The sequence below is a fragment of the Rousettus aegyptiacus genome, unplaced genomic scaffold, assembly GCF_014176215.1.
Source record: "Rousettus aegyptiacus isolate mRouAeg1 unplaced genomic scaffold, mRouAeg1.p scaffold_m13_p_11, whole genome shotgun sequence".
Classification (NCBI taxonomy): Eukaryota; Metazoa; Chordata; class Mammalia; order Chiroptera; family Pteropodidae; genus Rousettus; species Rousettus aegyptiacus.
The window spans coordinates 30910842-30925582 of NW_023416286.1; the positions used below are offsets into that span (position 1 = coordinate 30910842).

Genomic DNA, 14741 nt, shown 5'->3' on the forward strand with positions numbered 1-14741 from the left:
ATACATATACTGTCTAAGAATAATGAAAATATATTAAATATAGGAGTTCTGGTGGCAAGAATCTTCTATTTTCCCAGTAACACCCCCATGCACTGCTCTCTATGTTAAGAATTTTCTATAAATATGCTAAATAATAAAAGAACACAATGGTACCCATACCACAGGCTCTTATATGCAATTAAATATAAAGCATTGTTACCTTCTCTGGTAACAAAGATAATATACAACTTTATTTTGTTGTTTAAATACTCAGATGTAGAAACTTGAAATATGTATCTGGTTGAGAGGAAAAAGAAACAAGTCTTGCTCAGAACCACAGTGTGAGTTTTCTCTCAGCCCCTGGCTTGGCTGCTGATTTATTATGGCATCTTAGATCACCATTTCAGGGAGATTATAACCATTAAACATCCGTACCCTGCTTGTTTCCTAAATTTTCAGTTAAAAGTAAAAGTCATATAAATCAGGAAAGAAAACAATTTTCACAAAAGAGAATTTATACATTCTTCTAAATGTCAAAATCTATGGAGGAAATGAAGCTATTAAAATTTCCTCTCCCTTCAATGCCAAATTGTGATTTTAAAGATGGTACATAGCATTTTTCAGAAGGGAAGAGGGAGATTGGAACTAGACAGCCTGAAAAAATTATTTAATTGAAGGGAGCAGATTTTGCTACCTCAAAATATGTCTCCATGGCATAAGAATTATTTTGCATTAAAGGCAATCAAAATCCAGCAGATTCAGGAAAAGCTTTTTACTAGCCGCTCAGCTGCCTAAATATCCTTTGGAAAGAGGCTTGTACCAAGAACAGAACCATTAGCAGAGATACCTTATTACCTAAGAAACTTACCCACACAATAGAGCAAACTTTGTTTTCCAAATATCTCCTGCCTATGAAATGCCCTCCTCCCCTTTGTGTCCCAGGACTCTACCCTTTTCCTTAGCTCAGGATTTTATATAAGCTTCAATTACCTGGCTGCCTTTTGGATCTCATATCTTTATTGGGCTCTCATACATTTGTAATTAAACTTGTTTTCTCCTGTTAATTAGTCTTACATCAATTTCATTATTAGAACAGCCAAAGAAACTAAAAGGGGAGAAGAGAAAATTCTTCTGCTCCTACAGTATAAAATATAAATTTTGCAGAAAATATTCGCCTTCTTCAAATGATAGGGAATGTAAAAATCAGAAGTGTGAAAATTTGATATGTATAACTATGAAAGAACCAAGGAGTCTCTTTAATATAAAAAGTATATCACATTTGGAAGTGCTTACAGGTAATGAAAAAAATTTAAATGCTAGAAACAGAAATAATGACATCATTCAGGGTTTAACAGCAGAAAAAGAATATTAAAAGAAGCCAGCTTCTATGGCCAAGTCACAATTTCTCAACCACTGTAATTCCAAATATTGGTCTCTAAATGCAGCAGAATGCAAATAGAAGAGAATGGCACCATGACAATGCAATAGGCAAAGAAATGTAATGAATTTAAATAAAATTGCATGCATGTGTACATTTGCATTGTAATTGAAATGTTAATTTAAAGGATAAGGACAAAATTATCTTAGGTATAGTAGGCATATTGAGAAATTTATAGTTCTGGTGTAACTTGACAGGCTATTGAAATCGTTAGTTTGAAAAGATGGGTACTTGAAATTTGAAAGAAAAGCTGGAGGTAGAAAGGGGGCGTTATTATTTCACTTATCTCTGTAGTTATTTTCCTAATTATTTTACTTCTAATGTTAAAGTAAGTAAAATTTTATTTCCATTATTCATTCTTTAGAATTTTTATCCTTTAAAATGGGATCATGGAATTATCTTCTCTTTCTAATTCTCAAATTGCTTTTTATGTTTTTCTTATATTGGAGAATTAATATTAAGAATTCCTTATCAATAACGTTCGAGTAGAATTGCTGAATACAGAGGAGTAATCGACAGTCCTTAGCAATAAAAGAAAAAAAGTCTTTTCAATTTTTAGTACCTTGAAAAAGAATCATACAAGACAAGGTACAAATTTTAAGTAATTTTGCTGACTATTTGACAAAACCCTTCAATGCGATTTTTCTCTTCAACTGAGAAAGGAGAAAAAGAAAAAGGGCAGTTATATGTAATTGTATTTATCCTTTATATCTGGCAGTACAAAGAGCAAAGTATATACGACTGAAAGGCCATCTTCTGCACTTCAATACAACTGAAATAAGGGACCCTCATCAGTCCTTACAGTGTCTAGATAAGAAGCTAAGGGCTGATTGGCTTTTGTTTCTGAGCACTTGGGCAGCATAATGTAAACAAGACCTAAACTCCTACTGCTAACAGAAGCCAGAGAAGTTTAACCATGAATTGCAAGACTTGACAAGTTAACCAGAATACCACCACCTAATTATCTCTGCAAGTTGTAAGTCACAGACTCAATTATAAATCACTGTATCCCCAAAGCAACATCTGGAACATCAAGACACTACACTTTATTTTCTTTAGCACACAAACTCTCAGTGACTACCCAAGCTTTTAATTGTTCCTAGCCTAATGTGGAGTTTGCTTGTAAGCAGCCATATGTACCCTCGCAACACAAAATAAAGGCCATAACACTTCCTTCTGCTTATGGGCTACTTGACTTGCCAGGCTCAATATATATCTTGACCCATTTCCCATTGATATCTATGCTTCTAGTTAGTGACATCTATTTCAAAGTATAATCCTCAATTCTCATTCAGATTTAATATACTCATTCAATATTTCAATGCAGAGATTCAAAATTTATCTTTCCAGATTCCAACTAAAATATCTTCAGACTGCAATTTTTGCTTCCTGTTTTAGAAGTGCATATGTAGAATAACTTATGTAATGTCTCAAACTAGGCTCAACACCAAGGATTTGTTTCCTGGGAGGCTACACTTGGAGAATATATTCTCATTTTTTGTCTGGTCATATAATATCCCCTCTTTTTTATAAGTATTATGAATTGATTAAAAATTAATGGAAAGAAATTACCATATCCAGTTAGAGTTTTGACAGAATGTTTGCCTTTTCATCTTCAAAAATCGTAGTGATTTTGGCAGTTAAAAATGCAATGAGTTAATATAGTTAATTTAACATTCCAGGTAAATATGATTGGGTATGTGAGTGGTAAAGGAATACATATATTCTTTAGTATTACCATTATTTATTAACAGACTATTATTTTTATCTAATACTATGTTGCTATATATATCAGGTAAGGATTTTTATGTTGTAAGTGACTGAAATTTACTGAAGTCAACTCAGACTGACTAAAACTGAAAAAGATAATTAGAATAAGTAACTGGATAATTTAGGATCATTTTAGCTTTAGGCATGACTTGGTCCAGGCCTCAACTGATAGTGCCAGTATATGGCTTTCAGTTTTGCATCCTTTATGTGACACAGACTGAGCACACAACACAACTAGATTATATTACACGATCTCCCCTGCACTTAATATGGCGATCAAGTGGGTTCTGGCTAATAAAATGTGAGTGGAGGTGGTTTGTGCAACTTGCAAGCAGGTCCATTAAAATCCCTCAAAGACTATTTTCCTATCTATTTATACCCCGACCTTAAGCTGTCAAACTTAGAATACAGATGCTGAATATGAAATCTTCACAACCTATATTCATGGAGCAACACACCACTATCACCAACCCTATTAAATGCAATTTATGTGAGTGAAAAATTTCTATTACATTAAGCTTCAGAGATTTCGAGTTTGACTTAATAACTTGGTGTTGCCTGAATTCATGGAATGTTCTCTTCTCACAGTCATAAAGTGTCTCTCATTGTTTTCTCTTCCACCAACATCATGAAGAATTTCTAAGCTTTCCTCTGATTGGGCCAAGTGAGGTGACATAATCACTCCTGGGTTAATCGGTTAATTGAGGAGGTCTCACCTCTAGGCCCCACCCCTGGATCTGAGGGCAATCAGTTTCTCTTAAGCACATACGTATATTGGTAAGGGCCACAGCCAGGAGGGCACAGTTACTCAGATTGGTGGTAGCATTGCCTAGAATGATAGGAAATTAAATCTGTAAAGCAAACATCAGCGAATGTTTGCTACAGGAGAGACAAAAAGATGAGTAATTTCAAGTTTTATTATCCTTCGTATGCAATTAATGTCATTAGTAACAAATCTAGGCCTTGTCCCAACTAGCCTCCAAAGAAATCTTTGGGTCCAAACGAGTTCTGAAATAGAAAAGAAAAAGCTTTACAAATTGTATTTACTAACTTTGTGGCTTGACTGGTATATGCAGAAATTCTATAGTTGACCTAAGCTACTATGGGGTAACTATTTTCTATTGCATGTATGTGTTTGTGGTTTTGTATAATTATTTTCATCTTTTTCTGTTTAGGGGAGACTGTCAAACAATTTATCATTTCAAGACTTTACTTTTAATGACATTTTGTTTTTAAATCCTAGGAGAGGAAGTAGGAGTAGCAACGGTGGAAGATCCTTTCCTCAGCTATCCTCATGGTTTGCTTCCTCAGTGTCTTCAGTTCCCTGCTCAGATGTTACCCACTGACAAGCCTTCAAGACCCTCTGTGAAAAAGTACCAATTCCTACAGCTCATTTCCCTAAAACAATTTAATTCTTTTCCAAGACACATTTAATCATCTGACATACAACATATTAAAGTATTGATTGAATCTTCTCTCTAGAATGTAAGTTACATGAAGGCAAGACCTTTATTTTCTTCTGTATATCTGGCAAGACTAGACATATAATAGATGATCAGTATATTCAAATGTATAGCTAATTTGATTTCTTATTTATTTACATCCATATTATACATATATCTGGTTATAAAGATTTAAGTTTTTACTATTAGTGTAGTGACAGTATAATTGACTCTATTTATAAATAGTATTAATACCAGCATGTTTAATAATTTTTTAAAAATTGTCTAAGTATATTAATTGCCAGCTAAATAATAGCTACGCCATAAATACTTTTTCAAACTGCAATGATTTACTAAAATATTTCATTGTATTAACATTGATTTTTCTCATTTAAATATTTGTGGTTCTATAAAGCAAATAATTGAAAAGTCTTTTAAAATATTGTTAGCTTACATCTAAATGATTTTTAGGATACACACGAATATATACTTCTCTTTTTAGCAATATGCAAAAAAAGAAAGACAAGTAAAAAGGTAAGTTAAAAATTAGAAAAAAAAATAACGCACACATATGTGCATACCCTGTAAAAAAAGCCAGGGAGAAAACATGTTTATTTTGGTTTGATCAATGATTCTCCATGGAGGGCAACCTTCTCCATACCCTACCAAGAATGATGGCAATGCCTAGTGATGTTCTTGGGTTATCACAACTCGAGGGAGGAAAAAATGAAAAGGGAATACACTTACACTGATAGATATAGAAATTTAAAAAAAGATAAAGCAAGAATACCTTTTATAAATAACTACATGGCAATGTAAAAAGGCATCGTGGATGAATCCATACAAAATAAATTTACTAAAACTGACTCAAGGAGCAATACAAAATCAAATTGTCTTATAACATTTAAGAAGTAAATTACATTAAAAAGTTGCAAAATGGCACATGGGATAACAATCCAAAATTATTTAGCAAAGGTGAAAGCACACATAGTATGTGACCCAGAAATTCATTCCTTTCTTTATATCTTAAAGAAATTCTTGCACATATACATCAATTCACAGCTGCAGTAAAATGCGCTACAAAAAAAAATTTTTAGATAGGTGAATGGATAAAAATCTGTTATAAACATACAATGGCACAATGGAAATTACCTAATTTAGTTATACATATCAACATGAATGATCACATAAATATGTTGAACAAAAGCAAGTATAATTTTTATCTTTTAAATATAATTATAATATTTAATCATAAATTAGATGATTATATAATTTTACATTATATAATTATATTTTATGCTTATTTTATAATTTTATTGTAGTTACATATTAAAAAGTCAAATGAAATTACACAAGTAATTATCACAAAATTTACAAGATCTCTTAGTGGACTTAGTAGGATAGAATCTGAGAGAACACAGGAGTCTCAAAGATACAGAAAATACGCTCTTTCTTAAGCAGCAGAATGAATACATGCATATTTGTTGTTGTTATCTATAATTTTATAATTTGATGCTTCATATTATGTCTGGTATATGACTTTTATAAGATTATAAGTCTGAAGATTGCATAGGAGAGGTCTGAGCAAAGAGGCAGAACACCAATATCAGACAGGTAAGAAATAAACAACAAATAACAACATAATGTCACTATTGGCATAGTTATTTTACTCTGCTTGTCCACGTAAGACTGTGACATGTAAATTACCACCTTTGACCTGGAAGACATATTTAAGAATTGCAAACAATAATAGAACATAACAGCATAGATCTAAATTCCCAAATATAAATACATAATTGTGTCTTAGGAACAAATTAAGTGATATATAACTCTATGACTGATATATCTTGCTTTCAAAATTGCTTCAACAAAATAACTTTTTCAACCAATGCATGCTGAAAGGAGCAATATGTAAAGGTTCAAAATAACATTCAGCACCCCCTCCCAGAGTGTTCACCATCACTTCCTACCCAACTCACCCCAAAATAAAATAAATTCTAAAAAAAAAAAAAAAAAAGTCCTGTGGCCTTGATCTATATGTATCATATCAAGAATAGTGCATTCAACTGCTCCACACCCCCACTCTGAAGTCAGCACTAAGGTACTTCAGTCAAAAGAGTAAATATTTTTTTTAAATGTAAAAGTAAAAATAAAAGCATCATGTGTCCTCATGAATTGCTCTTCTTACCTCTCCTTACACACACTCACAGTGCTTCCAATAGCATGCACTTCTCCCCACCCCGCCCCAGAAATGGTGGAAATGTCACTGCATTCCGATACCTTTGAGTCTGTCTTGGGAAGAACAAAAATGCACAACATGTAGAGCTGGGACAATAGAGAAAAAATAGAAATGTGCTAGGTAAAATAATATTAATTTGGTATTCAATTTGATAACAATTTAATACTACTTACCTAAAGAGGCATAGTCAAAATGTGACCTTTTTACATTTTCGTATTTACTTGCTTTGTTTTCGTTGTTGACCACTCTCAGAACAAAGAAATGAAAAGGTAGTCCATGTTCATGGATCAGAAGATTTAACATTGTTAAAATGTCCATATCACCGAAAGCAATCTACAAATTTATCACAATCCCTGTCAAAATCCCAATAGTATTTTTCACAGAAATAGGACAAAAAAATTCTAAAATTTGTATGAAATCACAAGGCTCCAAATAGTCAAGGTAATATTGAGAAAAAAAGAATAAATCCGGAAGTATCACACTCCTTGATTTCAAACTATACTACACAGCTATAGTAATCAAAGTGGTAAAGCCCTGACAGAAAAACAGACTCCAATGTCAAGGGAAACTAAAACATAAATTAACAAATGGGACTACATCAAACTAAAAATCTCCTGAATAGTAAAGTAAACAATCAACAAAACAAAAAGATAACTATCCAAATGGGAGAAGAAATTTGCAAATGATATTTCTGATAAGGCGCTAATACCTAATGTATATATAAAAAACTAACAGAACTCAACAACAATAAAAACAACCAAATTAAAAAATAGGCAGAGGCTCTAAACAGACATTTCCCAAGGAAGACATACAGATGGCCAATAGGCACATTAAAAGATGTTCGACATCACTAATTATTAGAAAAATGCATATCAAAACTATAATGAGATATAACCTCATATTTGTTAGAATAACTATTGTCAAAAAGATAAGAGATAACAAGTATTGGTGAGGATGTGGAGAAAAGGGAACCCTCATACAATATTGGTGGCATTTTAAATTGGTGCAGCCACTATAGAAAACAGTATGGAGGTTTCTCCAAAAATTAAAAACTGTTACATGGCCCAGCAATTCCACTTCTGGTTATTTATCTGAAGAATATGAAAACACAGAAAAAGATATTTGTACCCCAGTGTTCATTTCAGCATTATTTGTAATACACAAGATATGGAAACAACCTAAATGTCCATCAATAGATGAATGGATAAAAATATATCATGTATGTATATATTAATCAAATGCTACTAAGCCATAAAAGGATGATACATTGCAATTTGCAACTACACAAAAGGATCTTGAGAACATTATGTTAAATAAAATATGCCACACAGAAAGGGACAAAAAATATGGTTTTACTCATATGTGGACTATCAAGCAACAAACAAACAAAATGAAACTTATAGATACAGAAAACTGGTGATTACCAGAAGGGAAGGGACATGGGAGGAGGTGAAGTGGGTAAAGGTTGTCGAGTGCATGGTGACAAATGGAAAATATAATCTTGGTGGTGAGCACACTATAGTGTATACCTGAAACATATAATATTATAAATCAATATTCCCTCAGTTAAGAAAAAAAAAAAAAAAAAACTGATGTGGCTTTAAGTAAGATGAAGAAGGTGGTTGGTTGAGTGGGGAAACCCAGGTCATGTTCAAGAAGTCACTAGATTCCCAGGACTAGAGATAAAAGCATGAAAAGTCTCTCTCCAGGGTATTTTCCACGGCAGTGGTAGTAAATAACGATTCCCTTACACACTTCAATAAAATACATTATTGTGCTTAGAAGAGCATGGGTGTGAAAAGAGGGATCTTCTGGAACACTAAAAACTATACTGGATCCTCAGCAATCTGAAAATTATATTTCCAAGTAGCTCCTGAATGTGAAAAGTGAAAAAGGAGAGATCGTTAAAAAAAAAAAAAAAAAAAAGATAGGGTAATACTTGCCAGGAAGAACTGTTAAGTTAAAAGTAAGTTGAGAGGATCTTTCATGTCAAAACTCCCCTGACTTCTTTTGAGGGGAGTAGGGGCCTTGTCAAAAATAAAATAGAACTCATAATGATACTCTATCAAAGGAAAAACTTTTCAGAGAATGAAAGTTTATGAACTCTCTATGAAAGAGTAAGCTTTCTATATATATTTAGCATGGAAGAAAACCTTAGGAAAAAAATTAATTTGTTTTTTTCAGAAAACAGAAGTTTCTACTACAGAAATTAAATATGATACAGTTTTTTCCCTAACCATCTCATCTAAATAATAAATGTATTATTCTGAATACAATAAATAGAGTCAATAAGAATACCATTCTTATTTGCTTGTATGTGTTAGGTAGCTAGTCAGACATGAGTAACAGAGGAACAAAGGAATAGGAGCCTGGCTGAGAGATCATCTAAGGAACACCCTATTGGTAATTAGAGAATCCCTCCTACATCCCCAAAGACAAAGGACAGGAGGGTCATAGCCTTAGCTGGCCTAATCTGATTACAGACACTTGTGCAGAAAGTATTGCTCTAATTTGCCTACAATTTAAGCTTCATTATAATACTATGTTTATGCCTGGAAGTTTGTGAATCTAATTATAACAGACTGAATTCTGGGTAAGTGCATGCCCATTAGGCAAAGAGTTATATAGCAGATAGGTGTCTATCAAAATGGCCTCACTTGCCAATCACCTAGGAACACCTTTGGAACCATCTATCATGGTCCAGATATAAGGCAGACATTTCTACTTCTGGGTCTTAATTTTGGTGGTCTTTTGTGGCTTTTTTGCCCCTTCATGGCCCTTTTGGCTCCTTTATGTTGGTTACAGCACTAAAACCATTTGGTTCCTTAGGGCATGCTTTGTCTTTCTAAAACATTCTTTTAATAAATCTTTTCTAAATCTCACTGACCTGTGATTTTTCACTGTGTCAATGAGGAAAGACCGAGGGAAAATGCTAAGTATACGTCTGTGACACTGTTACCCTCTCCCTCACCCTACTGTTAGGGCAACACTGAACTCCCATGTCCCCAGCGGTAACATATGTACTCTCAGCCGTTTGAGATTACTTATTCAGCAGACCCTGAAGTGAGGTTGTACAGTGCCCAAAGGTTTTCTTTGTGGTTTTTGTTTTTAGCTCTGTATTCAGTGTTGAGAATTACTGCATTTTCCCCAACTGTGGCAACCACAGTGTAATTCAGTTTAGAATAAAGTGGATCTATTATCCTAAGATTTAGTTCTGTTACCCAAATGTTAAGCCGCTTTATTTTTATTATCTGTTTATACAGAATATAACATCTACTTCAGAGGCATGAATTGCAATACTGACTTCTAAAATACAATACTGGACTTTTTGGAAAATTATAGTGGGGAAAAGAGGATGTATCCAGCTCTACTCATCTATTCTTATTGTTGGTAATGCTCACTGTCTGCTAGCTGTGGCTTATTTCTCCTTGTGCTGAATTCCTACAGCTTATCCTTTGGTAAATACAAATGCTGGCCTTGCCTACTCACATGCCCTTGTTTCTCTAAAGTGTAACCTAATGACTTTCAGGCTCAAAAAATTACTCATTTTTTGATAATGAAAAATCAAAAGAAAATGATCTTTTTCTTCTTACTTTCTTTCGGATACCTTTATTCTCTACTTTTTAACTGAAATTTATCTGATGAAGTTCCATTGAAGTTTTTCAGGTTAATTCTCTTGAGCCATTTTAAATATCATTAATATAGTTTCTTTACTCTAAAGCAGAAATTGTAAAACTTTTTTTATAAAATGTCTCATAGTAAATATTTTAGGAATTCCAGCCTAGATTGTCTTTGTCACATCTTTGCCGTAGTAGCATGGACTCAGCCACTGACCATAATAAATGAATATGACTCTGTTTCAATAAAACTTTAGCTAAGTACACTAAAATGTAAATTTCCTTTCATTTTCACAGGTCGCAAAATATTATTTTCCCAACCATTTACAAATGTAAAAACTATTCTTAGTTTATAGGTCATACAACAACCAGAGCCCACATTTGTCCTATAGGCCAGAGTTTATGAACCTCTTCTCTAAAGCAGAGCATTTGAAAGTTTGAACTGTTCACCTTTTCCATCAAAAATTTTTTAGTCTAATTTTCTATTAAAATACAAGACAAAAAAAAAACATATTAAGCATCACTAAAATATATGTTTCTATTACAGAGTATAATCAATCTTTTTTCTCTAAATATTTACGCGTTTCTATTTTTTGGAAGTATCCTATCATCCTATATATTTTGAAGTTCTTTGTCTAAGCTCCTCAATAAGTCAACAAATCTTACTTCTCTGCTTGCATCTTTTGAGTGTTTTTTTTTTCTAAGATAAAAAAAATCAATTCTGCATTGTGAACAATGCAAGAAACACGTCATCTGCACATGGATCTCTAACTGCCTTCAAAACATCTTTGGATTATACCTATGGGATACAAAACCAGAAGACAATCAAGCCCACAATGACTCCAAACAATCACATAGTTACTGTACACACAGTAAAAAAGTCAAGATCTAGAAAATAAGTTAGAAATTAAACTCTCTGCTGCCATGTATTATGGCAATATTTTTCTTTGCAAGCATGAGAATTACACAATTACCTGGTCTCAGGGTATCCATTTTTCTCTCTGAATCAGTGACAGGATTATCATTTTTATCTTTGCCATTACTAAATAAATCACATCTTTAGAAATTTACAGCTTACCTCAATAAACTCTGCAACAAGGAAATCTATGAATAAATTAAGTAGTGAAGGTCACTTATAAAAGCAGTCTGAAGAGGTAATTCTTCCAAATTTTAATCATTTATAAATATTTCCCCTCAACATTTTGTATATCTTTTTACTAATGTAACCCTGAGAGCAAGTTAGCATTATAGTCTTTCAATGGTGGAAAACTAGGAAAGAAGACCTAAGACTCTCATCAAAATAAAACCACCATTCAATATCAGACAGTCCAGTTTGTCAGCATGCAACAATACTTGTCTGAGCAATACCATCAGGCTTGGTGACAGGACAATTGCACAGGTAGAAAATAAAAAATAAAAAAAAAATTGAAAAATATTAAAAAGGGAAAGAAAAAGGAAAATATATTTGCTTTATCATTGACTCTGAAGTCACTAGTATCCTTGAATATGCCACATTTTAGCTCCTCTTGTCTTTACCCAGACTGCTTACTCAGCTAGAAATGTCTCATCTCTACATGCAAATACAGAACCTCTACTCCACAGTCAAGAGCGTCCAAATGGAATTGACCAATCTCTCCAGGCAATAAAGCACTTCTTTCTCTAAGTTCCTATACTGCCATGACATACTTATCATAAGGCTGCAATAAATACTGTCTATGGTAGATTCAAAACTTATTTCACACAAGGATCTTTTCCTATTTATATTGGTATCCATATCAGCTAGAACAGTGTTTGTCAATAAAAACTTAGTGAATGGATAAATAAAATCATGCAAGCAAAGTAGCAAGAGAGATGAGTCTGATAGCAATATCCATTATTACAATAGGTGCCACTCTGTAAACTTTTTAGTCTCAGTATCTTCATCTGGCAAAAGACCACGGGCATAGTTCGCCAGGGGAGAATCAAGGTAGTTTTCGTAGTTAAGACAGGTTTAATATTAAGAAAAGTAAAATATTGCTGTATTAGTGAAATAACAATAACAGTTACCATTTATTGTCTGCTACTCTGCTAAGCATTGCATACATTTTACCTTCTTTCCCAGCTTTTGCAATGAGAATGAGAGATCTGTACTGAATGTACATGCTGGAACACTATGCAGCAGGCCCTTTATTCTCCACTTCCCTGTCTTCCCAAATCACTGTCCTTCTAACAGCAGCAAATAGTCTCACTCCAAACATCGGTACTCCTCCTGAGAAGGAAGTTTTACTGCATTTTTTTTTCCCTCCCTTCAGTCTGAACCTAGTTTGTAAGAAAGATGGGATTGAAGCAGCTTGTATAATTGTTAGAACGAAATTCATTTCAAATTACTCCTCATCCACAAGTACATTAGGAAAAGATAAAAAGCAAAGCAGAGGGAGGAAGAAGTGCAGTTATCAATGATGATTCATTTCAGTACGATATTGAGTATTGGCTTATCTTTTGCTCTTCCGTAAATTACATTTGTGAAAGCTGAGAATCTTGTTACATTTTAGTTATTATATAAGCATGTCTTCTACAAGTTAATGAGAATGACATAAAAGGAATAATAAATCTCTTTCTCAATGAAAATAGTTATACATATGTCAGCAGATGTAGTATTTCAAGTGATTAAGTGATGTTTTCATTTTAAAGTAATGTTCAAATTTTAGTTAATTTTTACAAGGTCACTGAAGAACCTTATACTCTATCATAGCTAATATTAAATTGTAAAATAACCCCATAGCACATAAAGGTGGGAAAATTTATTTCACCTTAATGTAGGAAATACATTTTTAATGGCGCTCTCACATTCTTCCATAAAAATCCATTAATTATGCATTATGAAAACATAAACCCCAACAAAAATATCTTTGGTTAATCTAGAAATTGCTAGTTTTATCTTCAAATGCTACTGAGAATATTTGAAATGTGCACAGCATTATTTGTAGCTCATATGTACACTCACTCCACTGAAGATTACTGATTTAAGAATTTTTTGTTTTAAAAATATCTCACATCTACGGCCATGCTACACTGAACAAGCCTGATCCTGTCTGATCTCAAAAGCTAAGCAAGGTCAGGCCTGGTTAGTACTTGGATGAGAGACTACCTAGGAGGACCAGGTGCTATAGGCATAAAAAATAAAAAATAAGGGATTGTAAACTGACAAGGTCCTTGCAATCTGTGAGGTCAACCAAGGGTTGCCTTGCCTAAAATATATATATATATATATATGTATGTATGAATGAATGTATGTATGTATGTATGTATGTGTGTGTGTGTGTATGTATGTGTGTGTATATATATATATATATATATATATATATAAAATTTCAGGTTTATTTAACATTTGATTTAAAGCCATCGACTAAATCATCATATACATGAAAACTGTAACATGATTTCAAATAAAATTAAAAATTTATTATTTCTAATACATTTATCAGTTGTCCAATTTTAACTCCAATCACTATTACAAATCATTGTGCTCAGTTAATCTTGTTTTAGAAAGTACAGTTAAATAAAATACTACTGTATTACCAGCTGTTTCTATTTTATAATAAGCTGCATTTTGTGTACATTAACACCCCTGATGAGAACAGATGGCAGTTACTCCTTTCGACATTTTCTAAGTATTAATTACATCAGTTTAATTTTGGTTGTGTTGTACATTGGGAACTTTAAAGGTAACATGTTCAAGCTCAGAGTGTATATTTGCAGTTCATTTATATCAAAATCATAAGTGAAATTCTGCTGTCATTTTAATTAACTCATTTGGGATATATCTAAATTCATCATTATTGATGAGTGTTTTTATAAAAATTCTGTAATAATGCTGTAACTTCTAAATGAAATGTGACATATGAACTTATTAGTACTCATAGAGTGGAAATATCTTCCACTACATTTTAAAAGTAAAATTGTCTATGGTTTTAAGAATTAGACAATACATGGAATTTGATCCAACTTCTTAGCTGTTTATCTTCTAATAAAAGACAAACTATTTTCTCTCTCAAATCTTTTTGTAATAGAATTTGAACTAATTTTTAAAAATTTATTTCAAGGTTTGAAGAAATGATTTTAAGCATGTTTATAAACAAACAAATCAAGGACTAATAATAGCTAACATTGATTGAGTGTAATAAATTTGGACTAAATTATTTACTTATATTTAACAAACATAATAATTTTTATTCCAGAAAGAGATGCAAACAAATGACCAATAATGTGTTAAAAAC

General features: G+C 32.6%; 1 long non-coding RNA gene and 1 pseudogene across 1 annotated transcript in view; one reads left to right on the forward strand and one right to left on the reverse strand.

Annotated features, from left to right (window-relative positions):
- Nucleotides 1-14741, reverse strand: part of LOC107509434 — a 687588-nt gene that overhangs the window by 313062 nt on the left and 359785 nt on the right. The gene's annotated exons all lie outside the window — the stretch shown is intronic.
- Nucleotides 13519-13637, forward strand: LOC118609879 (annotated as a pseudogene).